Source organism: Pleurodeles waltl, chromosome 4_1, assembly GCF_031143425.1.
Source record: "Pleurodeles waltl isolate 20211129_DDA chromosome 4_1, aPleWal1.hap1.20221129, whole genome shotgun sequence".
Lineage (NCBI taxonomy): Eukaryota > Metazoa > Chordata > Amphibia > Caudata > Salamandridae > Pleurodeles > Pleurodeles waltl.
Window position 1 is genome coordinate 332,902,702 of NC_090442.1, and position 27,552 is coordinate 332,930,253.

Consider the following 27,552-nt stretch of genomic DNA (forward strand, 5'->3'; position numbering starts at 1 on the left):
TTGTAGCTACTATGAGAGGCCACCACCCTATACCCATCCACCCTATACCCATTAATGACCCCAAACTTGATTATTGCATTGGATTTTGCAACAGAATTAAAAAAGTTGCTCGCCAGTGCAGCCTCTATGCTATATAATTTAGGTCTCAACTGTACCACTATACATCATTAACGAGGTGAAGAATTTCCTGCTTCCACGGAGCTAATGTATATGGTAATGCGGCGCACCTCCTAGAAGCCTGGTTAAATCCCTTCACAATGTACATTATGACTATGAATTCCTGCCTTTTGCGCTGCCTGCTTCCTACATAGTTAAAGTGGGTTTATTTTGGAGCTTCGATACGTTCATCCCACTTTTTCGTTACTTTGTTATTGTGTAATGCCGACTGTAAAGGTAGATTTAAGTCTCCACTGTCTGCACACCAAATCGATTACATTGAAAAGCATTCTCTGGATGGATATTTGGATGTGAAGCCATACCAGAAGCTAAATGAGTTTCTGCGTCGGCAGTGAAGACTCGTCGTAGTGAACTACTTCAAGATCAGTTTGTTCTCAGTGTCATATCATTGCCTTATGTGGAGTTTAGATCGTCTGTGCTTCACGTTCACTGGGTTGATTTGTTTGAATTTGGCTTGCAACATAACATTTCAGTATTCTGTTTCAATAAATATAAAGTATTGCAATGAAGTTTATGATAGTAAACGTATTGTTTAAACTGACAGATTTTTTTTGTTTCATGAATTAATGTTTAGATTTCATGCCAACATCAAGTGCTTCGTTCGCGTGAGCTGTGTTCTAGGACCAAATTATAAGGCAGGTCTGACCAATTTATGGGCAAGAAAAGTCCAATTAGGCCTTTACAATGCCAATAGCTCTAACTTCTGGAAATGCGAGACCTATTGCATTACAAAAGCTTGTTAGCAATGTCCTGGGTTGCCTAATTACCTCGGCCATGCCCACCCTTGCACGATGAAAAGTGGAAGTGGCATTTAGGGCTGCTTGATGCATGGGCACACAGTGAATGTGCCCTGCTGGCACACTTAGGATGTGCCTAAGCTAAGCCTGTCTGCTCACAACAGTGGCCGCCTATGGCCAGGCAGCTCCTTCTTCAAATGCAGAGCCTATTACCAAAGGTAGAACACATATTGTCTTTTCAAGACAGGCTCTGCTAGCCCTCACACCATGATTATTCACTACACCAAACAAATTTGTAAAACTAAAACTCCTAAACACTTTCCCTCATCTCTGTCTCTACCTACAGGAGCTCCAACGCTGCTGTGTCATCATTTTTTGCCAGCCAACCGATAACTCTGATAACGTGCACACTAATCAATGTCCCTTCTCTCCCTAAGCATGCAGCCAAGACTTTTCAACTTATTGATACATATAAACTTAATTTATTATTTATTCTAGAATCTTGGACATTTGAAGTGATGGCCCAGACTTCCATGTGGCCGTTTCCCATGATTATATTGCCTTTCACACTCCTCACCCCAATCACCCTGGCGGCAGTCTGTGATTATTGCTTGGAAAACTATTAGCAGCACCGCTTTCCTTTAGACCTTTTCTGATATGCATCAGTCCTTGGATTCACAATAGTAGGATTCAGGTCTACAACAAGCAGGGCATTCTGGGTTGCAGGTCACCTCTAAACTGCAGCAATTTCAGTGAGGCATTTGCTTATTTCTAATTCCCCTTAGGACCAGTCATTTCAACCTTGTAGTCCTTGGAGACGTTAATAAGTGAGATGAGACCCTGAAATACTAACTAAGCTATGACCATGTCCTCCTCTGTCAAACATATGGACCTTTGTCAACTTGTCTTGGGCCCTACTCATTCTGTAGACCATAGTCTTGACATTATATTTTCCCCATGTGCCTTAATAAAATTCAACTCCTCCTGGAGCAATCATGTATTCATCACCTTAATAATCTCCTCCACTAGTCACCTCTTGAGCAAAGCCTACAAGTATGCTTCTTACAAAATGTGTCACCCATGGAACAAGTTTCACAATTAAAACTTAGAAAGCATTTCCCTAGCTCCTACACTTTCTCCAAAATGTCCCTAACCTCATTAGACATCATAGCAGACCAGGTCTATAAATGGATTTTGAAGGCAATTTACTTTGCCCTCCCTTCTACTTGGCCGTGGTTCTACTATTCAGCACTGTCAGCCCCAAGCATGATAACACGTTGAAAGAATACAAATGTTACTGCAAAAATCCTAGAGCACAACTGGAGGGAAGATTATGATGAATTAACTGGCTGGGTACTTAAAGAAACACACTATACCTACAAAAATAAGATTTTAGAGTCTAAAACAGACTTGTTCAGTCTGACAATTTTTAAAGACCACAAATCTGCTAGAGAACCTTTTAATGTGTTTGGAATAATGCAGGCTCCTGATAGTCTCTTCAGTAACTTAGAATCCTCTCAGTCTTTATGTATCAATCTATCCAAATCAATTTCTGATAAAAATAATAGTATCTGCAAAACCCTTACTACTGCTAATAGGCCTCAGCTCAATGACACACCACTAAGCTGAACAAATGTAGCACCATTTAGCCTGATCATTTCTCCACCCTTTTGTTATCTATGAACTCTAGTTCTCTATCTGATCTGTGCCCTCCTTAAATCTTTCAATAAGGGCCTAGTATACTTACAAGTACCCTGTTGGATCTAAGCAACTCCTCTATTACTGAAGCCCAGGTACCAGCAATCCGGAAATCAGTGTGGGTTATCCCACTGTTGAAGAAACCTTATGCCAATCTATCATACTTAAATAAGTTTTGTCCCATTTGCATTTCCCCCTTCAAAGTTGAATACTGAAAAAAAAATATTTAATAGGTTTCTGTAGTATTTTGTAGTGTGATTTATGGAATGTTGGTGAGATAATGGGCTGGCAGTTGGAGAGAGAAAGGTGAGGGCTGCACTATGCACTCCTTGTGTAGTAGGTTAATGGAACAAACATACATCAAAATTAGAGAACAGAACATCCTACCTGGCTACGTGGAGGAGCTGCCACACAACCCACGTGTATGGAGGAGAACTGCCACACTAGACTGAAACCCCAAGTTGACTTTTGTTAATACTTTAGAATTCTGCCATGCAGTAAGTGAAGTAGCCTGAGTGGTATAGGCAGCTAAAGCAGTGGCTTGTACCCTAGCCAGGTGAGGATTTGGGGGTGGTCCGTTTGCATTATGACTTTTCAGATGCCCACACTCACTGATGTTTGTTAGCCTTTGTGTGTTGCCAGTTGTTCGCTGGGGACATAGTCACACAGCTGCTGGGGACACATCCCCGGTTGACATCCAAATGATCCAGGACATCTCATCTGCCCTAGTCACATATACTTTAGGCTGCTGAGATGCACAGAAGCATCAGAGAGTCTATGGCGGCACGTCTTGGGTGCCATATTGAATTCGGTTAGGGCCCTTATGAAACACAGTGGACACAATCTTAAGTATACAAAGTAATCAGTGACTCAATGTCCAGCTGCAATTTTATTGAATTTAACTGTCTCGTTCCTAAGGGTCTGTTCCCTGTTTGATTACGGAGGATCTTGAAAGATAATTGATGAAACTGTGTGACAGGGGTGTTGTTGGACCAATCAAGTCTTCCCTGTGGCTATCACCGTTGATGATGGCTTGCAAGCACAGGGGTGAATTAATAATTTGTGTAGACTTGCGCAGCCTCAACAAAGCCATTTGGTTTGTTTCACACCCTCATCCAAAAGAAATTCAGATCTTTTGCCATTATTTGCAGGGGCAAAATGGTTTACCAAGCTAGACTTTGCCATTGCCTACCATCAAGTTGTCTTGGAACCTCAATCCAGGCCTTTTACTATGTTTTTTTCTCCTGTTGGTACTTTTAAATATTGTAGAATGCCATTTTGGTTAGCCTCAGTGGCATTTGTTTTTCAGAGAATCATGTATCAGCAGTTCTGAGGTGTAAAAGGGGTTGCTGAATTCCAAGACTCCTAATTTCTGCATCAACCAAGGAAGAGCTTGAAGTCATCCTGAACAATGTAGTGAGTATTTTGCAGGATAAGAGGGTGGTCCTAAAGATGGAGAAATGAGAACTTTGTTAAAACAAGGTGGAGTATTTTGGTCATATTTTCTCTGGTGATGGGATTGAAACAAGGCCTGGTTTAGTTAGTGCCATAATTGATGAATCACTACCCACTGAACAGCCAAGACTGGGATCAAGTCCTTTTTGGGTTAATGTGGGATTCTCATCTGTTTTGTGCCAGACTATGCTTCACACATCAAGCCTTTAACCATGCTTTTGAAGAATAATGCACCTTTTAGGTGTGATTCTATTTGCCAGGAGTCTTTCAAATGGGTAAAACATGGTAGACAAGCACAACTATATTAAATCCTTTTGACTTAAAATTGCAATGCTGTGCCACGATAGATGCTAGCAATCTGGTTTTGGGAGCTATTCTCATGCAATTTTATGGCAATGCTGAAAATACAGTTAGATATGCTTTTAGGGTTTTGAGAGAAATGAATACTTTTTTTGCATTCAAAAATGAATTGTTGGCATGTTGGTGGGCCATACAGAAGTTCAAACCATTTATCTGGGGCACTAAATGTACTATAAAGACACATCATAAACCTCTGGTGGCTATTCTGAGTGGTGACAAAATCAAAAAACAAATGCTTAGGATTTCAAGGTTAAGGTTTTACCCCGCTAGCCCCCATTCTTCCACTCAGTTGTTCTCTTTTAGTTTCCTAGAGGTAGAAAACCTGCTACCAAGGTTTGCCTGAGTTAGATAAATACGTGGGTGAAATTTGGTGTAGAACTCCATGAAACTGATGCCAAGGTAAAGAGAAATGTGGGGGAAGCTAAAACCAAGCAGAAAGAGGTTTTTGCCAATTCAAACCTTGTGAGCGAGGTCATCTTTACTGTAGGTGATATTGTGCTCAAGAAAAAGGGTGGTTATTTAAAGAAGGGGGTTGACAAATTCAGTGTTCCTGTTGAAGGTGTTTGGTAATATGGTCAGAGATAATGGTTCCAAATGGTGGAATTTAGGAAGAGTGGTGAGATGCAGCAATGATTCTGGTTCAGGCAATTTGATTGTTGGTGATGAAAGCAAAGGCAGTAGATCTGGAAGTGGGGATTTTCCTGAGGAGGCTGTTCCCTAAAATACAAGGGTTGTGAAGAAGGTTAGGGAATGTGCATCTAAAATTCAGCCTAATCCCAGTATTGAAGTTCACAGGAGCATTAGGATCAGACATGTGATTCATGAGCTGTTCTAAATTTTATCCTGTAAGTATTTACTTCCACTGTTATACAATAGCAAGTTTTACGGGTGCCTCTTGTTTCCCTTTTTTGTATTAGGCCATGAACATGTATACCGTCACTTCGGGAGTTTATTGACTCTCTTGTACTGTTTTCCAAATTGTATTTATTTATTTTTATTTTTCCTTTTATTTTTGGTTGTTGTGTTTCCCTAAGGGAAGGGATAGTGTATTATTCTTCTATTAGTGATGTAGGATTGTTAACAATGACATAGTCAGAAAATGTTGGTATCTCACCAGAAGAATGTTAGTATCATGATTTTTGGAATATTGGTGAGATGATGGATTGGCAGTTGAGAGGGACTAATGAGGGCTGCACTATGCTCTCCTTGTGTGGCAGCTTAATGGATTAAACATACATAAAAATCAAATGATAAGTGATGTTTTCTTTTCTCCAGTACAAGAGAGCACAACATTTTCCATTTTTTAAAACCAATAATCTACTAAATGGAACCCAATACAGTTTTTAACTAGTCTATACCATGAAATTGACTTTGGTTTCTAGTATTGCTGATCTACATCTTCTTGCAGATAAGAGGGCCTTCTTTGTCCTGGTGTCGTTGGACTTGTCTGCAGCTTTTGATATAGTCTCCCACCCAACCTTGTGAGAACGCCTCCGCAAGAGAGGATCAAGGACTAAGACTTAGCCTGGCTAAACTCTAACATGCAGCACTGATCCCAGGCAGTTTCTGTACCTTCTTTCTTATCTGATTCCCTTCTAGTATTTCAGGTAGTGCTTCATGCATCTTTCCTGAGTCCTATTTAATTCAACTTTTTTGTGCGCTCCTTAGCAATTCTCTTCCTCTCTGTTGACATCAACCAGCCAACTATGCAAATGATACCCAAATTCAATTGTCTCTTTCCTCAATAGGATCCCCATCTAGTTTATATATTGTAAAAAAAAATTAGTACTTCGTACTTCCAATTGTATGTTGAAGTCAAATGTATTTACAGAACCACAGCAATCCGAATGTTTCATTTCATTTTAGTCTAGTCTCTCCTGACAGCACTGCCAGAATTGATTCCTACAAATTTAAAGACTGCCTGACCGCAATTATCAAATATGTGGCTCACAACTATCTTAAGATCAAAATGCAAATAAAATCAATATGATGCTGCTCTTCATGCAAGGTTTGCTAGACCTTTGGACTTTCAGCCTGTGGGCACCTCATCTAGGCCTCACTCCCATCCCTAGCACCTCAGTCAGTAATTTAGGATTCAGGCCTGATCTTGATACCTTTATCAGCTTTCAGGTGAACAAATACCTACCTGTATTTCAAGCATTTGTGGAACATTGTTCCTTGTCTCTAGTATCCTCCTACATAGTAGCTGTCCAGTCCACTGTTCACAGTAGACTAGACTACTCCAACTCACTTTAGCTAGGTGTACCAGAATATGACCTCTTTCAACTACAAAAGCTTCAAAATATGCTCACCAGATCGTCCCTCTCCCTTCAAAAGTATTCATCAGCCATGTAAGCCTGAAAAGTCCTTCACTTAGCTCCTCATAAAAAAGTGCATCAGGTTTAAAATACTCTGCTTGGTCTTTAAAGTCATTTATGACCTCGGCGCTAGCGAGCTCCACGGAAAGTATGCCTCACACAATCATACACGAACTCTGAGATCCACGAACTCTGAGATCCTCCTCCTTGGGTACACTCTTATCTGTGCTGAGGTTTTGTAGCAGGGCTGTTTCTATAGCTGCACCCTCTCTTTGGAATACACTTCATGTACAAGTATGAAGTCTAACACATTTTCCACATTTTTTCAAGCTCCTGAAAAACGTGGCTATACTCCAATGAGCCCTTCCTTTTGGTGGTCCTTCTTTCTGCACTGATATCATAGCACCAGAGCATCATCCTTTGTACCCATGTGCACTACAAAACACCAGAAAAATACCTGTGATCTCCTCACCTGCAAACACACCCATGCACATTTACTTACAAAATCAATTTTTGGCGTATGAGAATGCTAGCTTACTTCTGACACACCAAAAATATCAATGAGAGTGCTATCACACCATATTCAAAATGAGCGTCTCTTTAAAAAAATGTATGTGCATAATGCCACACCATTGCATTTTGTGGATTTTTCTAAGGTTTTACATATTATTGATCTCCCACTTCTTTGTTGTAATATGGCTGCCCTGGACGCCAACTACCAGTAAGCAATATCCTCTGCAGCTATCAAACAGACAGTGGGGCAGAAGTGTAAATTGAAGCTAGTCCTAAGGAAACCACCCATTAGTTATGGTGTCCATTAAGTGGGTGTGTTAGCTCCACTCAATTTATTGTCTTTCTAAGCAATTGGGCCACTTCCTGGAGAAGTAAATCATTTTCAGCTAACTTTGAGCGCTCATTAATTCAAGACATCCTATTGATCTTTGATCAGGTCTCCGCTGGCCATCAATGACCGAATGACATATTAGATGCATGTGCCAATAGAAATATTCTCAAAGATAACTATGAGAAAATCCAAGTCATGTTATTCGAAATTTTGACATAGGAGAGACACTGGCAAATAGGTGGAACCAAGTTTCTGGTAGTTCATAGGTATAAGTGCTTCTGGTTGACACCAAACTGACAAGGGGCTCCTGGGAGTCCACTATGATCAGATTCTTACAGATCTCTTCAGTAAATTTCATAGGTTCCATACCCACTATAGCAGGTACTCACTGTGGCCCTTGACTCTGATTTACCACGCCAAGGCAACTCCTGTTCTCATCTTTGAAAAATTGAATTTCAGACACTGATTGAAATGCTATAAAGCCCACGCTTGTTTAAATTTGATTAGGGAAGTCTCTCTGATTTTGATCTTGAGTTGATATTTTAAGCTAAGCCACACTCCGTTTATAACATTCTTGTACTGGATATTGTTAAAATTAGCACTATCAACAAGTGTGAAATGTAAAATATACATTCTACATGTAATGGGTGGCTGGCTTAAGCTTGGGGACCAATTATGATAATTCTGAAATAAAGTTAGCTTTGTTGAAAATATAGCTAAATATATTGAGCTATGCCAGAATGGATAAAGTCAGCCTAGCTGCTATTGAAGGAATAAAGCAGTATAGCATTCATTGTAAATATTACAGCGGTGTTTGAAGCTTAGCTTGGTGTGAATGCCTCAAATTTCCAAGCCTCATAAAAATATCTGAGAAATATATTCGGACTGCTACTGTTATGTCAAATTCCGGGTTGCTTCGGCCAATGCACAGGCTGCTAATAGATTGCTTTTGCTAATAATCGGTTTTGCAGAAAGATTTTAGAACTTTTTTATTTTATATATTGTATTCAAATGTTCTATTTTTAAATTAGGTAGAAGAAAACTTCATTTTTATATGGCTATTATCACTACTGAAAATCATGTGAGATCACCATACCCCATCATCAACTGAGATGAGAAAAGGAAGATAAAATGTGTTATCAATCACTAAAATAATCTTAATATCTGTCAATGTGTTGCTTGATTGGTCCTGTTTTTACTCAATGTATACCATATGTTTACATGGTTGTTATCAGCCTAGGCTAAACAGAAGTAAAACTGAAAGATAAGATTCAGAAATTGCATTTTAACTCATAAGGTGTCCTCCACTGAACATTCATACGCCCTTTACACTAGAGTGGGCAATTTAAGAAAAGCATGGGCAAAGCCAGCAGGTTTTGCCCACACAAGATCTACAGGTGCTGTCAATATTATTTTAGAAATGTTGAAAGACAGCATAAGTTACTGTGCCAGATGGCTTAAAGTAAAGAAAAAAAGCGATTTAACGCTGCGATGTAATAGCGCTTTTTTTCTTTAAGTCATGTTGCACAGCAGCCCTTGCTGCCATGGAATATGTTTCAAAAACATTAAACAAAGCCAAAAAGAACTTGCACAAGTTATTTGGCTTTGCATAATGTCTTTTGTGGTAGATGAAAGGGAGGTTTAGAGGAGGTAGCAGGAACCATGGAGGGGAAGCAGCAACACAATGAACATCAGGAGGAGGGCAGGGTCAAGCAACACAAGAGAGGTGTAGGGGAGGATGGTTGAAGCAGCAACACAACAGAGGGCGTGGGGCAAACAAGATGTGGGAGGTGTGAGGAAGGAGGGCTGGAGCAGCAATACCACAGAAGGCAAGAGAAGCTCAGAGGCCAAGCGTCATAAGGGAGATGTAGGGTGGGAGAGAGCAGCAACACAATGGAGAGCTAGAACGGGGGAGGGGACAAAAGCACAGACAGCAGCAGGAGGGTGGAACATTTGGCGCATGTATTCTAAGAGAGTTCATGTAATAGAGTAATAAATGCACCTGCTGGAGGCAGGCCACAGACAGGAAGCTGCACTTGATCCATGCTCCACTGCAGGGACACACACTGAAGCTTCAGGAGGAAGTAGGAGGTGAAGGGAGGCAGTGACTAATAAGAAGCAAGGAAACAAGAGTGACGTCAAAGCCAACCAAAGGTAAATAATGGGCAGGTTCTAAGCACATTTTACACTTTTTTTAACAAAAGATTTCACCACAAAAGATTTCACTGACAGAGCTAAACACTATCCACTCATCTAGTTTGAGCAGTTTTATGTTCTAGCTACAGGGTTTCAGATTTGTAGTAAATTTGGGTATTGTCACTATATTAATGAATATTGATTCATTTACTTGGAGCATCTGGCCATGTAAATGCTGAATAGAAATGGGGTTAGGAGTGATGCTCCAAATCTGAAATGAAGGATGCGTAATCTGACACAGTCATATTTTATGTTTTGTAAATGCATTTATTTTTTATTTTTCAAATACTTTTTAGACTATAATTTTATCTTTTTAAAATATATTTATCGTTCTAAAAATACAAAATTATTACATTCATGTATTTTTACTTATTGTATATTATTTCATACACCTTACCAGTTCACATAATGCTACCACATAATAATCAATGCACCTTATTTAAAGTTTTCTGGAATATGTCAGCTATTGTTTAAGTTGTGTAACTACAAATGGTATAAAAATCAGAGGGTGAAGATAGCAGACAATTTAATATCAATAAATGTAGTCAAAAGATAGCTAGATAAACACTGATTGTTTATTGGGATGAGCTAAGGCAAATGTGATGAGAAAAGTGATTTAAAATAGAGGTTCATACAAATTGTGGAATTATCTTTGATCTACATGGAGCATTAACAACCTATATAAACTGGTATAGGTTCACTGCCCTCAACGTTTCAATGTCTTTAATACCCTCCACTGTTCACTTTCCCCTGCCTTTCCAAAATACATGGAGTGGGTAGTGGAAAGCGAAAGGCAGAGGTCATGCAGAAGGACAAATGGAGCCTTCACTCTTTCCTTCTCCTGTACCTCAGTGTTACTGGGGCTTGAGAACGAAAGATGGGTAAATGATGTTCAGCTCCTGGTTCTCCCTGGCTTGGATGAACTACAAAAGCAGTTGATCCGAGTTGGGCAGAACCAGGGTTCATTTCTGACAGCCTCCCTTTACAGCTCTTGCAGTGAGTGATGAACAGTTAATAGTTGTGGCCCTGCATTGGCTGTTAACAGTCGAACATTCAAAGTAAGAGCTGTAAAACAAAGGCTTCTCCGTGCCTTTATTTTCTCAATTAGGACATTCTGTCCTCATGTGGTGCAAAGTTCTAATACCTTTATAGGCAACTGTAACTGGGCTATATTGGCCATTAAAGGCCTGCTCCTTTGTTAAAGGCCTTCACCTTCGGCCTTAAATGGACTGTATAGACCGCTATGCTGGGCTATAAAGCTATAGTATTTTCCTACAGAATAAAGCATTAAAAAATATTATGAAAGCGGTATGACTACCAGAGATAGGACAAATAGGATTTATGTGAAGAAAAAAAACCTATATGCTGGTCAAATATACAATATGTAGTAGATATTGCTGTGGGAAATATAACTATTCCCCCATTCCAGGATTTTGTTATTCTTCTACAAAACTTAACACTGACCACAAAGTACTCTCTTGATTCAGTAGGTGCAATAAATAGGATGGTTGCTGAAAAGAAAATGGTTGTCCTCAAACTAATGAAAAAGCAGCAGGAGGACAATAAAACTGAAAGACTGTGGTGCTATACAAAAAACCCTCACCACAAGGAACATCTGTAAATTTTGGTTTATTATTGCAAAATGTTTAGGTAAGCATTGTACAAAGATGATAAATCCGCTAGATGTACCTCATTGATGTGATTACATGGGGGAATTGCATGCTCTATCAATAAAAAATACTTTGACACTAGAAATCAGCCCCCTACTTAGTAGCAACACCCCATGGGAAGAAATAGCAAGTAGAAGAAATGTATAAAATAATTATGGAGCTAAACAAGAGCTGTAGGGCCAGATAACGTTTCTGTGGACATTTATAAATGTTGTCCAAATGCTTGGCCTAACTATCTAAAACAACTGTTTGATTTCTGTTTGAGTAACGATGCAATATTAAACTCCTGGAAGGGCAGTAAAGTTATCCCCGTGTATAAAGAAGATAATAGTAATCACAACGGCTGTTGTCCAATTGCCACCTTAGATGCAACGGGGAAGATTTTTGCAAAAATACTTGAATCGTTTGTCTTTTTGGGAAAATTTGCTAGCTCTAATTATAGATAATGTTGTTTTCAGGATGGATGTTCTCAGTGGATAATATATTACGTTTAGTGATGATTGCTAAATAACTGTCAAAGCAGAATAATCTAAGCTGTATGTGGCATTTGTCGATTTTATTAACAGTCAAAAGAAAAGCAGTTTGGCAAAGATTAACCATAATGGGTGTCCCTAAATTAACAGTCAAAAGAAAAGCAGTGTGGCAAAAAATAACCATAATGGGTGTCCCTAATTCTCTCCTGAGACCACTAGTTTACCCATATTTGGAGTACTGATAAATGGTTCAACTCGGTTCTGGTTAAGAATACACCTTCAAAGTGTCTGACTTTAACGGATTAGATAGGGATACATTTGAGCACTTTTTTATTATTTTCTCTCCATTTATCTGATTTTCCAAAAATGATTAAAGAGGCAAACATCCACTTTCTGAAACTGAGTACAAACATAATCTCTATGCTCATGTACACAGATATCCTGTCCACCGTATTATGATCTCCACAGGCCATTATGGGATCGTAATATGGTGGATGGGATATCCATCACGTTTGAGACGGAGTAACTCCCTCCGCCAAACTCTAAATCAGGCCCCTAATTTTAATGTGTCCTACGCCTATCGGTTTAGAGGCAGTTAGATGTATTAGTCTTTTTTAAAAACACAAAATTTATGAGGAGTAAACAAAAACAATGATTATGGGTGCCTTAAGCCTGAATGCTCAAAGATACAGGTACTATAAAGGCACTAAACATGAACCTGTAAAAGATTACACCTGTTTAGGTCAATCAATCAATCAAACAGGATTTGTAAAGCACGACTAATCACCCTAAAGCTTTTCCAGGCGCTTGAAGTTCTCAATGGCTCATTCGAATTGCCAGGTCTTGAGGGCTCTATGGAATTTCGGAGGAGAGGTGATGTTCTGGAGATGCTTGGGGAGGTTGTTCCAGATTTTTGCTACTATGTGGGAGAAGACACAACCTCCACTTCTGCTTCAGTGTATGCCTAGAGTGTTGGCAAGTGATAGGGAGGTGGAGCGTAGTCTTCTTGATGGTTAGTAGAAATTCAGGTGATGGTTAATGTAGGTGGATCCTTGATTGTCTAGAGCTTTGTGTGTATGGGTCAGCAGCTTGAATACACACCTCTTCTGCATAGGGAGCCAGTGTAGTTGCCTAAAGTGTGATGTGGGATCACTGAGAAAGGTCAAGGATGAGTCTGGCTGCAGCATTCTGTAAGATCTGAAGTCTATGTAGGAGTTGCAAGGTGATTCCTACATAGAGGGCATTACTGTAGTCTAGTAGACTGGTGATGAGGGCCTGTGTCACTGTGCATCTTGTGTGCAGGGGTAGCCACTTGAACATCTTACATAGCATGCGCAGTGTGAAGAAGCAGGCAGTGGAGACCATGTTAACTTGTGATTCCATGGTGAGTGTGTTGTCAACAATGATTCGGATGTTTTTTGGCATGTTCCGAGGGAGTGTGTGTGGCTCCTAGTTCTGAAGGCCACCGTGAGTCATGTCATGTGTTGCTGCTCTTCCCAAACAGCAGAACTTCAGTATTGCCTGTGTTTAGCTGCAGGCAGTTTTCTTTCATCCAGGCAGTGGCGCTTGTCATGTAACTTTGGAAGTTGTTCTTGGTGATGGTGTGTTCATCAGTGAGCAAGAGGATGAATTGTCTGTCATCTACATAGGAGATTAAATTGAGGCCTTGGGATCTGACAATGTTGACTAGCAGGGTCATATATGCATTAAAAAGTTAAAAAGTTTAAAAAGTGTGGGGCTGAGAGATATCCTCAGGGGACCCCTCAGGTGACGTCTTTTGATTTAGAGATCAAAGGAGGTAGGTGAATCCTCTGGGTTCTTCTGATGAGGAAGGAGATGATCAATCTGAGTACATCCCTTGAATGCCAATGTAGTAGGGTCTTTTGATCAGAGTGTGGTGAGATAGGGTATCAAAGGCTGCTGAGAGGTCAAAGAGGATCAGGGCCTCTGTTTGTTCTCATTCAAGGAGGGTACAGACATCGTCCGTGGCTGTGATCAGGGTGGTTTTGCTGCTGTGGTTGCTGTGGAAGCTAGTTTGGGAGGTGTTGAGTAGCTGGCTCCACTTGAGGTAGGTCATGATTTGCTTTTTGATGATTGTTTCCAGTACTTTAGCTGGGAAAAGGAGCACAGTGATTGTCTAGTAGTGTTTGAGTACGCTGGGGTCTGCAGCAATTTTTTTGAGTAGTGGTTTGACTTTGGCGTGTTTCCAAGCATCAGAGAAGGTTGCAGTAGTGATAGAGGTGTTGAGGAGAGTGATGATCTCTTGGCTGATCCTTTGGTTTCCGAGATTGAAGAAATGGTGCTGGCAGGGGTCTGTGGGGGCTCCTAAGTGGATGGATTTCATGGTGGAGGTGGTGTTCTTGGTAGAGAGAAGTTTACAGGTGGTTAGTCTGTGGTGGGTGTTAGCTGTGATGGTGGTGTCAACTCTGTCAGTGATGTCCTTAGGTCTAGGTTGGGTTTAACATTCCTGTATATGGTTGCAATCTTGTTGTGAAAGAGATTGGCACGGTTGTCACCCAGCTCCTGTAAGGCTGTGATGTTGTATTCACTAGTTGTCTGGGTTGAAGAATTCAAAAGATTTCCTTGGTGTTGTTGATGCTGGTTTTGATACATGCGAATAGTGCTGCTGTTCTTTGTGGCTCTCAACAGCCGGTGGTAGAGGTTTAGGGAGGTCTTGAAAGCTGCCCTGTTGAAGGTGTCTTTGCTGTCATGCCACTTCCTCTTTAGCTGTTTACTGCCTTGTTTAGCTGTTCTGAGTTCAGAAGTGTACCAGCTGGCCTTTTTGAGGATTTTCTCTGGATGCTGCTTTTGACAGGGATGATGCTGTCAGTGCAGTTGGTAATCCAGTCTTTGAAGTTCTTTACTCCTTGTTCAAGGTCAGTTTTGGGGCTGTAGGTGTTGAGGTCATCAGGCCAGTTGGACTCTTAAACTTTGCTTCACACCTGGTGGGGAGGTGCTGAATGTCTTGGAGGTGTCAGTGCAGGGGGCTGGTGTTGTGGAAGTGGACGACAAAGTGGTCAGTCTATGTGAGTTTGGTGGTGTGGCTGTATGTGACGTGGCTGCTGGAGGTGAAGATGGGGTCTAGCATGTGTCCGGCAGTATGCTTAGGGTTGTCGACGATATGGGTTAATCTGAGGCAGCTCATACTGTCAAAGAGGTGTGCTGTGTTGTTGTCTTTGGGGTCATTGATGTGGAAGTTAAGGTTGCAGAGGAAGATGCAGTCCTTGGATTCTAAGGCTAGGGGTGTGATGAAGTCTGTGATGGTGTTGCAGAAGCTGGGGTGCAGGCCTGGGAGCAGTAAGCTAGGGTACCTCTGATGATAGTCTTGTCGTCTGTGTGGAGCTTGAAGTTGAGGTGCTCCGTGGGGGTGGTGGTGATGTTGGTGGAGGGTGTGCACTTTATGGTTTCTTTGTGGACTATGACTGTTCCTCCTCCTGGCTTAATGGTATGGTCTTCGTGAGTGATTGTGTATCCATTGAGATTGCTGTGCAATATCTGGGTTTGAGCTGGGTTTTGGTGAGGAAGAGGATGTCTGATGTGAAGGTAGTGGTGAGGTCCTATAGTTCGGTGGAGCGCTTGCACACCTAGCGTGTGTTAAAAGAGCAGACAGTGGAGTTGATGTCTTGCTTCTGGTGTGCTGTGATGGGAGCTCGGCGTGGTGCTGTGTGGCGTGACAGTGGTCATGTAGGAGAAGGAGCATCTGGCGCTGGAGAACAGTCCTACTGTTGAATGTGGTGTGGGGTGGCAGCACAGTTCTCTGTGTCATCTGGGGTTTAAGGTGTGGAGGGTGGCGGCATCATAACTGTATGTGGGCCATGGACCAGGGGTCCTGGCGCTGGGTGCGGTCCAGGCATAGACAGGCTTACCTTTGGCATGCCTTCAGCGTTCCAGTGGTTTGGCCGCACTGCGCCCTCCATGAGCTTGGTTCTGGGAGGTTGAAGGAGCTCTGGGATGCAGTGGGCGGGGCTAGGCGGGGCTAGGCGGGAGGTGGGAAATAACAGGCGAGAGCGGCAATGAGGGAAAAAGCAAGGAGGAAGCACTGAAAACGATGGAGAAGTCGCACAAAAATTGAATGCAAAATAAGCTATCTATTTAATATTAATTAGGCATGTCACAATTTGTGACCAACTGGGAATGGCTGCAAATGCAGAGATGGTGGCCTGCAAGGGGTAGCAGACCAAAATCTTTGGGTCCGCTTTTCCAAACAGAAAACTTTTCTTTTAAAGCAGCCCTTGTTCTTTAATTGGAAAGATGCTGCTTTAAAAATATTTTGTATTTAAGAACACATCAGGGGAAGCATTGCCGTCACCCCAAAGACTGCCTGTCATGACTCCCATAGGAGAAGCTGCACACTGGAGACTGAAGAAATAATTAGGTTTGTCTCGTCTGGAATGTGGGCTGTTCTGTAACTGTGATTGTTAAATTGTACAACCAAGGACCCCGAGTGTTGGGAAAGGAGGATTGCTTTGTTTTTTTACTGTATGCTTAGAATTCATGGCTACTTCCTCTTTCATCACTCACGATAGATGCTCTTTATGCAGTGATAGCGCGTACAGTCCTTATAAATTACTTGTACTTGGACACGCTGGAGGTCGGTGGACCTTTTAACCTAGTTGGGCTCTCCTCATCCAAGAATAGTCGGGTCACTCAAATCAATCATCGATAACTACTTCTAATCAACAACCGATAATCGATTAATAATCAATCAATACATTAATAATCAATTTCAATCAGTATTTTGACGCAACATGACCTTTCAGTCATGAATAACCACACCAGTTTATTAGAAGTTAGTGAATTTATTTCCCTATATTAACAAAGCTAACACAATGTATATAAGTCTCAAAATCAAATGATATATGTATACGAACATTACTAGCTGTCCATAACGGCGGAAGAAACGCAATCTACGCAAAATCTGAATTATAATGCACTCAGTTATAGCAATGCAAATCACTAATATAAGCAATTGAACTTGGCTAATTGCATACATCGGTCAGCATAACAAGATTTCAGTTCATCATAGTGCATCAGATGAATACCTCGACTAACCTCTAATTAGCATTGGCATGTGGGGCTTCATGCAAAACAAATTTAGTCAACACAAATTTAGAAAACTTCTAGCTTGGGCCCTATCAAAATAACAGTTGGTACCTAGGAAGGAAAACACAATGCTTAATACAATTATCCTTTCATATTTACCAAATACAATCAGCATTCAAGAAAAGTCTTCGTCCTTCAGGTATTGGTTCGATCAGCATGGGGCAGATTTAAAAGGGGCAAAGTTAAGGGCAAGTTTCCTTGCAGCAGCAAGGGAAATGGGGCAAAGTTACTACATGGACAGGCCGGGGCAAAGTTAAAGTTAAAGTCCATAGGTAGAAGAATTCTTTAAAGTCTCTTTCTCTGCGACAGAGAAAAGGCATCAAGATGTTGTCTAAGATGGCGTCTTGGATCAGACTTCAAAATGACATCGTAGAAAATGGCTGACTTCTCTTTGTCCGGTGGGTTTAAATAAGAAACATTCCAAATTCTTCAGGGTCTTCCATTGGAAGGTTCATAGGGTGGCTTCAATTTGACCAATGAAAAGTGTCTTTCTCCTAGTACTCATTTATGCATACATTGTCCTTGGAGCCTTGGAACACAAGTTGCAACAAAGTTTGCCAATTATTTCGGTATCAGTACTTTTATTGTCCGCACCTGCAGAGACTGACCTTGCTAAAAAGGGATGAAACCAGCCTAGCACGAAACCTTGAGATAAAAGTATTAGTCATCTCTACTGGAAAAATACAACCTTTAAAATAAAATACTGTCTTTGTTCATGCAAGTGAAAACTACGCAGTTAAATTTGAGACCAGGCGACTAGGCCAAATCCTTTACTAAATTTAAGCTAAGCATATAACAGTTTTGACAAGAAAATCATAGAATACATTTGCAATTATGATGGATTACTACATTTTCAATTCTTCATGATTAATATAAGCTTGTTCATAATAATGGCGAACTACTCCATGGGCACAATTTCCCACGTACCTTATTTTTCGTTGATAAAAAATCATACTACCTTATACGATTTTGATTATATGATATATGAATATTTGTTAGACCTTCTTTTCTGCGTCATCAATCCCTCCTCTGATGACTAATTATGTCATCACATCAAATCTTCCACCACAAATTTTATTCCATTAAAATTCTGTTTTAGTAATTTGGAATTTAAGTCAATTATCTCTTTCTTTTGGTTCCCTTTGATTTTTCTCTGTATATTTCTACCATTTTATTTTGTTCTTTCTCTTCTCTTCTCCTTTTGGTTCTTGTTTTCAATATTTTAATAGCTTTCCATATTCCCCAAATACCTAATAAACAAATTAATACTATTAATAGTCCTTTTACTATTTTTAGTAACAATCCATTCCAAATGTTGCTGAGCCAATTTCCCATGGAAGCAAATAATTTTCCAACCTTTTCCCATAATCCTGGTTCTTTCAATTCCTTCAAATCTGTACTTTCGTTAGTTAAATTTGTAAGCATTTTTCTAATTTGCCCACTGTTGTCCGGAATATAAGAACAACAGTGACGTGCACCAATCATTTTGCAAACGCCGCCATCCTTTGCTAAAAGAATGTCTAAAGCAAGCCGATTTCGAAGAGTCATTAGCTCTTTCGGCAGCAAGTTCAGCATCCATCAGGATTATAGCTCCAACTTTCGTATTTTAATTGAATTCAATATGACTCCTACTGAAGGAATCATCGCTCCAAATATATCTCCTACCACACCAGAAGCTGTCTCCCTTTTCTGAACATGATGTGATTCAGACAGCTTTGGAAATTTATTTAAGTTGTCTAGTTGATAAATCTTTGGAAATACTATTCCCAAATAACATCTCCCATACCATCCCTTTGGCAGACGATAATAGGCGTTAAGTCCACAAATATAATATACCCCTGGAATAACTGGGTCTTGTCCATTCAGCATGAACGTCCACTTAGCTTGAAACAAAAACGTATGTTTACATTCACTCGTTCCCACAAAGATCGTGTCGTAATATGATTTAGGTCTATATATACAGAGCCTCCCTACGTGTATTGCATCTAAAGCTATTTTCCCTTGTGTCTTTATCACGGCAAAAGCATAATTATCTACAGATGTCCTCTTGTGTAATTCCCTCTGTAATTTCTCCTTCCCCTCCTTCCTCCTATCATCAGTGTGATCTAGAAAACTTTTCTCTATCGGTGAAAGCAAGCATGTAAGGTTTTCTCTGTGAGCGTGAGCTGTGTGTAAAGGTGACAATGGCTCAAAGAAACCCCTTACTAACTTTATATAATAATCTCTTGCTGTTTTACTCAGGAGCTCTATTATTATGGGATATATGCAAATACAACATCATAATTGGAATAAAAGTAGTGAATATACTCCTGGCCATAAACTCTGGTCATTAATAAACTACATGAAATTCCATGCGTAAGAGGCATGCTATGATATGTCACTCCTTCTTTTACTGAGGTAGGTATTTGTGTGCACACATAACAATCTTTCGCATCCATTGTCTCAACATACTCATTCAGCAAGCAATAGAAAACGTTTGAGGAAAGTTCCTTCTTATCATGCAAATATTTCTCGTCTTGTTCGAGTTTCCGTTGAGGAGTTAGTTCAGTAGTAGGTTTAGAAGTAGAAACATCATTCGCGTCTCTTTCATTCTTCCCATGCATTCCAAGAACTATTGCTATAATTATTAGTACACATGCAGTTATTAATCCTATACATATGTATTTACAACACTTCATTTTATGTCCCTTTGTATTATTGCCTGGCATGATCTATGTAGAATCAGAAAGTTGAAGACACTTTATCAAATCAAATTTGCATATATATATAAAGCTGAACGAGTTAATGTTCACACGGTTTTCTTTAGCAGCTTAGGGGGTCAATACAACCCTGGCGGACGATGTAAAAGCAGCGGTAAGACCGCCAACAGGCTGGCGGTCCTTTTTTTGGAATTATGACCATGGCGGTTACCGCCATGGTCATCCGCCGCTTCTCTGTTCCGCCCACCAGGGCGGAGACGACCGCTGGGCTGGAGACCTGGGTCTCCAGCCTGGTGGCCGTGACAATACCGCCGCCGGTATTTTGACCCGGCTTACCGCCGTGGATTTCCAGCAGTAGGAGTTTCTTCCCTGGCACTGAAAGGGGTCACCCCCACCCCAACTCCCTCCCCTACACCCCCCACCACCCCTGCCACCCCCCAAAGGTGGCAGGACCCCCTCCCCACCCGAACCCCCGACATTATCTTACACACACACACCCGACACACACGCAGGCACCACCAACACACATACACGCACACACACCGACACACATGCCAACATCCACACACACAGTCAGCCACGCACACCCACATTCAAACATACACGCGCACATCCACACAGACATACCAACAGACATACACGCACTCATTCCCAAAACATGCACCACCCCGCAAGCATACACGCACTCACACACCCCCTCTACAAACACCCACGCACACAACACACAACATCCCCCCGCCCCCCTCCCCTGACGGTCCATCGACTTATCTGTTCCGTCGATCCTCCGGGAGGGGACGGGAGCCATGGGGGCAGCTCCGCCGACACCGCACCGCCAACAGAACACCGCCGCTCAGAATCACAGGACGTGATTCGCTGGGCGGTGTTCTGTTGGCATGGCGGTGGAGCAACCTCCACTTCCCCGCCGCCCGTCACTATGGCTGTTGGCGGCTCTCCGTCGGAAAAACGATGTAGAGCTCCCAGCAGTCAAAATACGCCTCGCGGAAAACCGCCACCACTGGCAGTCTTCAGCACGGCGGTCCCTCAGCGGTCTTGTGAAAAGACCGCCGAAGTTGTAATGACCCCCTTAGTCTCTTATCGGGTAGCAGCTTTGTCTCAAAATCGGTTTCAAAGTCAATCAAGTTATCAATGTCTTATCCGGTTTAAAGTCAATCAGGTGTCTTATTCGGTAATGTTTCATGGAATTTCACTTTTCAGGTAGCAAAATGTTGTTCTGCTTCTTCGTTCTCAAGACCAATCGTTAGTGGCTATGTATGTCCACTCTGGACCAGAATATCTTTTGCTCGGTATTCTTTTCCTTTTCAATTTTGCATCGCCTTTTGATTCTCTCTCGCTGGCGCCCTGTTCCTTGGCTGGGTCTTTCTCTTCACTTGGTGTTGTTATTGCGACAGACACTTCTTTTCTTTTCTCTTTCAACTTTGGCCCTTCACTTTCGTTTAATATTTCTTTAGTCCTCAATTTCACTGGCGATATACTTTGTCTCCGTTTCGCACTGTTTTCACCTGACGGACCTGCAACCGGTTCTGGACGAGGTTGAACTACTTCACTCTGTCCCGCCTCCTTTTCTTCCCCTAGGAGGTCAATCAGGTTTTCTTTTTCTTTTCCTATATCGTCCGCTTCTGGGAAAGCCCTCCTCTGATCAGGCTCTCCTGCTTCTTCACCTGTCGCAGGCTCTTTGTCACCCTCAGGATCTTTGTCACTTTCTGATGTTTCTCCTCCGTTCTCCTCAAATGGATCAGCTGTTTCTTCCTCAGAAAATATCTCCCCTTCCACTATTTCTGCCTGTTCGCCTCCAGGTTCTCTTTGTCTTGTCTCGGTGCCTGGTACTCTTTCGTCAGTTGCTGGTAATTTCAGCGCTTCAACTTCCTCTTCTGTGGGGCACGTCACCCTTTTCGTGTGACTGGCGTGAATCCAGTTGGGAACTCCTGCACACTTCACAGTGGTGGTAGTTGTCAGAATCACTTGGAAAGGTCCTTTCCAATGGGGTTCCAGACACGACTTCCTCACGTGTTTCTTTATCACGACCCAGCCACCTGCCTTCAGGGCGTGTCCTGGACCTTGGATCGTTGGCAAGGTGGTTGCATCCACCTGTTGAGAAAAAGAATGTACCACATCAGCTAGACATTTGCAGTAGTCCAATACCATATCATCGGTAATATTTACAAGAGCATTTGCAGGAACTGCTGGATGTCTCATGGCTCTGCCCATGAGGATTTCATGCGGCGACAGTCCAGTTTTTCTATCAGGTGTGTTTCTCATTGACATTAACACCAAGGGCAGTGTGTCAGGCCATTTCACGTTTGTGGATGCGCATATTTTCGCCATCCTCAATTTCAATTTACCATTCATTTGCTCCACTAGTCCTGATGCTTCAGGGCGGAAGCTACAATGCAACTTTTGCTCAATGTTCAGCGCTGCACACAGCAATTTGATTACTTCGTTATTGAAGTGACTTCCCCTATCTGATTCTAAAGAGATCAGGAATCCGAAATGTGGTATTAGCTCTCTCAAGAGTAGTTTTGCAACTGTGAGACTGTCATTCCTATGTGTAGGGTATGCTTCATTCCAGTGACTAAAAATGCACACAATCACCAACACATATTTCAAGCCTCCATGCACAGGCATCTCAATGAAATCCATTTGCATCCAGCTGAATGGCCCCACTGCTCTTCCAATGTGACTCAAATGTACTACTGTTCCCTTCCCTGCGTTCATTTGTTCGCAAATGACGCAACAATGGCAAACTGCTTCAGCAACTTGACGGAATTTGGGATTAAACCAATCAATTTTGAATAGCCTAATCATGGCATCCCTTCCAAGATGGGCTTGTCCGTGATAAAGTCTGGCCAATTGCGTTAAAAGACTGTCTGGCAGAACCAATTTCCCTTCACTTGAAACCCACAAATCATCTGGTTTCTTAATGCATTGTAATTTCTCGTCCTTACTGACATTATTTTGTAGGAATTTCAATTCATCAATCGTATCTACAACCTTTAGAGCGAAGGCTTCACTTTGTTCAAGTTCTGGCTCATTTATCAAGTTCCATTCGTCTCTGAGCAATATATAGTTCAATACGCAAAATCTTGCGACTTGATCTGCATATCCATTTCCCAGACAAACAAAGTCCTGTGATTTCGAGTGTGCACTGCATTTTACCACTGCCACTTCCCCTGGCAACTGGATAGCGTGTAACAGTTCTCTTATTCTTTCACCATTTTTCACTGGTGATCCTGAAGAGGTCATGAAGCCTCTCTGTGACCACAATTGTCCAAAGTCATGCACTATTCCAAACCCATACTGACTGTCAGTGTAAATGGTGACTTTCATTAACGCAGAAAGTTGGCAAGCTCTAGTAAGGGCTACTAGTTCCGCTACTTGTGCAGAGTAAACTCCTTGAAGCCAAGATGCTTCCAGAACACCTATTATTGTACAGACGGCATATCCTGCTTTCAATATTCCTAGTGCATCTCTTAAACATGAACCATCAACAAAAATAATTTGATCTTTTTGTTCCAATGGGGTGTCTTTGATATCAGGTCTTGGCTTAGTACAAAATTCAGTCACCTGAAGACAGTCGTGCTCGATGTCTTCAGCGTTCTCAATTTCGACATTTTCACTGGGAAACAAGGTTGCTGGATTCAACGTAGTGCACCTTTTCAGCTGCACATTAGGTGATCCCAGAATTATTGTCTCGTACCTTGTAAGCCTAGCACCGGTCATGTGCTGTGTTTGGGAACGTGTCAAAAGTATCTCGACTGAGTGAGGGACAATGACTGTCAAAGGATGTCCCATCACTATTCCTTCACTCTGATTTAGGCTGATACCAACTGCTGCTACAGCGCGCAAGCACCCTGGTAAGGCTGCTGCGACTGGATCCAAAGTAGCTGAAAAATATGCTACTGGTCTGTTTATCCCACCATGGGCTTGAGTCAAGACAGACAAGGAACATGCATCACGTTCATGACAAAACAATGTAAAAGGCTTTGTGTAATCAGGCATACCTAAAGCTGGAGCTCTGCACATTCATTCCTTTAATTCAATAAAAGAATCAATTTCATCTCTTTTCAACACTATTTCATCCAGCGCTTCTCTCTGGGTCAGTTTCAGCAAAGGTTTGGTTAGAGCTGAGAAATTGGGAATCCATTGACGACAGTAGCTCACCATTCCCAAAAACTTTCTCACCTCCCTCCTCGTTTTGGGTGGACTCATTTGAAGTACACTTGTTATTCTTTCTTTCATTATTCTTCTCAACCCTTTCTCTATTTGGTGACCCAAATATTTTACTTTCTTCTGGCAGAACTGTAACTTTGAAGGAGACACTTTGGGGGTCATTCTGACCCCGGCGGTCGGCGGGAGCACCGCCGACAGGCCGGCGGTGCCCCGCAGGGCATTCTGACCACGGAGGTTCGGCCGCGGTCAGATGCGGAAAACCGGCGGTCTCCCGCCGGTTTTCCGCTGCCCTTTAGAATCCTCCATGGGGATTCTGACACCCCCTACCGCCATCCTGTTCCTGGCGGGTCTCCCGCCAGGAACAGGATGGCGGTAGGGGGTGCCACGGGGCCCCTGCAGTGCCCATGCCAATGGCATGGGCACTGCAGGGGCCCCCGTAAGAGGGCCCCACTTTGTATTTCAGTGTCTGCTATGCAGACACTGAAATACGCGACGGGTGCCACTGCACCCGTCGCACCTTCCCACTCCGCCGGCTCAATTCTGAGCCGGCGTCCTCGTGGGAAGGATGATTTGCCCTGGGCTGGCGGGCGGCCTTTTGGCGGTCGCCCGCCAGCCCAGGGCAAATCCCAAAATACCCTCAGCGGTCTTTCGACCGCGGAGCGGTATTTTGGTGGGGGAAGTCTGGCGGGTGGCCTCCGCCGCCCGCCAGACTCAGAATCACCCCCTTTGTGTCCGTTCCTTCCCAAGTGGTGCAATAGGGCAATAGTGTCAACCGTAAAGTCATTCTCTGAACTTGGATGCGATCAGCAAATCGTCAATATACTGTACCAAGGTTGATTCAAAAGGCAATTCCAATGATTCCAAGTCTTTCTTTAGAATCTGATTGAATATTGATGGTGATTCCGAAAACCCTTGAGGAATTTGACACCAACTGTAGACTCTGTCCAGGAATTTGAAACAAAAGAGAAATTGGCTGTCCTCATGAAGAGGCACAGAAAAGAATGCTTGTGACAAATCGATGACTGAGAACCACTCAGCATCACAGGGAATTTGAAACATTATCACAGCTGGATTTTGTACCACGGGACAACATTTGACTATTATGTAATTTATTTTCCTCAAATCCTGAACAATCCGGACCTTTCCACTCGGTTTTATTAGTCCCATGACTGGTGAATTACATGGACTACTTAGTACTTCTTTCAATACTCCCTGTTTCACAAACTCATCAATGAGTTGGGCGACTTTCATGAGGGTGTCTTGCGACATATAGTATTGTGGTGTCTGGGGAAAATTTGCATTGGGTTTTACGGTCACTTTCACTGGTTCTGCTCCTTTAACCAAGCCTACTTCTTCCCCTGTCATGTCCCACACTTCCTTTCCAACTGTTTCCTGTATCTCAGCTAGAATATCTGCTTCAGTGATCATCGGATAAAGAGTAATCAGGGGATACTCTTCGTCTACAGTTTCCACTTCGTCCCCTCCTAAACTGTCCTCTTCTTCCTCATCACTGTTCGTCTGAATTTTAATTCCATCATTTGAACACATAATCGAGCATCCCAATTTGCACAATAAATCTCTTCCTAACAGGGATATTGGACTCGAGTCACACACCACAAATTTATGCGACCCTTGATAGTTGCCAATTCTGACTTGCACTGGATCTGTGATTGGGTTTGTCAGATACCTATTTGCTACTCCCACTACTTGAACCGTTCTCCCTGAAAGTGGCAAATTTGGTACTTCGATACTTCTGACTGTAGAGCGTGTAGCTCCGGTGTCAACCAAGAATGAAACTCTGTGACCCATAACTCTTCCTTCCACATACGGTCCCTTTTGATCAATTTCCAAAGATGCTGCAAGCATACAATTTCCCTCCTCATCTGAACCTTCACTCTCCCATTCATTGTTTATTCCATTCTCACTGTGAAATGGGAATTGGTGTACTGTGTCATTTTGATTCACTCCTTGACCCGTGACCTGTTGAGGAAGCATTACATGTTGCTGATTCATTGGTGCTAAGGGTATTTGCATTTGCTGATTAGGTACCATGGGAAACTGCTGTTGAATTGGCTGCAACTGTGCCGTTTGTACACGGGGCATTTGCACCTGCTGTGGTTGTATGGGTTGTAAACGCTGCATCTGATTCATATTATTTTGAAGATTTGGATTTGGACCTCTCAATTTCGGTCCTCTCATATTCTGAAATGAATTGACATCATTGTTTTGCTGACCTACACCTTCCTGCACCATCATTGGGCACTCCCGTTTCCAATGCCCGACAATTCCGCACGTGTGACATGGCATCACCTTCTTCATTGCCCGTATACCATTTGGAACCACAACAGTATTTAAATCAGGACCATTATTCACAAAACCTCCTCGGCCTCTGCCTCTCATCTGTGGCTGAAACATAGCATTTCTCTGTTGTTGCAGCTGCGGCAACTGTTGTTGAAAACCTTGCAAACCTTGCAGACCTGTCTGAGCTGCTCTAAGCTGCTTCACCATCACTTTTTACTTTCAGCCTTTTCTGCTTTGTTCCAATCTCATCACTGCAGTATTTTGCATAATTCAACACCTCATCGATCGACTTTGACTGCCAACAAATCAAATGCATTTTAATGATCTGGCTAATCTCGGGTCTCAACCCTTCCACAAATCTGAACACAAAATGGAGCATCTCCTTTGCCTCAATCGTTTCCGTTCCACTGTAATTTTTAAACGCTTTCAACAATCTCTCATAGTATGCATGTATCGACTCTAACTTCTTGTGCTGTTCTGTCAATCCTCTGCCAAGCCACATTTTTCGACGCAACCTTTGTTTTCAAATGCTCAATCACCTTATGATATAGACTCATTACCGTAGGCGATGGTGCACCCGTGTCCCTATCTCTTTCTGGTTCACTTGTCGGCCAACCTACAGCCCTTTTACAATCTTCCCACAAATCTGCCGGAACCACAATTTCAAATAAGGTGTTCAGGTCTTCCCAAAGACATTTTGCGAGTTTCACAAATCTATCTGTTTGTTGATACCATTTGATCGGTTTCTCTCTTAATTTAGGGAAATCATCAGTAAAGGATTGAATATCGCACCTGTGCCATGGTACATGGACAAGTTTTCCCCCTGCTGTTTACCTCATTGGCAACATGGTTATCAGATCGTCATTCTGTTGTACTTTTTTGTTCCAATCTGGGGTAATTTCTTTCTTTTTGTCCTTTTTCTTAACCCATCTACTTTCCCACTTGTCTAAACATCTCCAGACCTGCGCGCTCTGCAGTATCTCCTTAAGGTGTGTTTTCATCCCTGCAGATCTCATGTGTTCAAAATCCTTTGTCTCAAAGTCTAGCCTGTAACTTCTGCTCAAGTGTTTGGTCTTACCTATATCGATCTCGTTTCTGTCTGCAATTTCTTGTAACTTCTTATGTATGCTGCTTATTTCTCTTGTAATCCTAGGGCACATGTATCTCAGCTCTTCTTCTGTGTATGATTCTAACCTGTTCAGACCCATCGTTCCCTCTACTAGTTCGTCTGCTTCCATGCCCAATCTTATTTTATTCAAATACTCTTCTCCCTTCCCGCTGGGTGTACTCTGTGGGGAGTTCAGGCTATTCAACCATTGTGTCAACTGTTGCG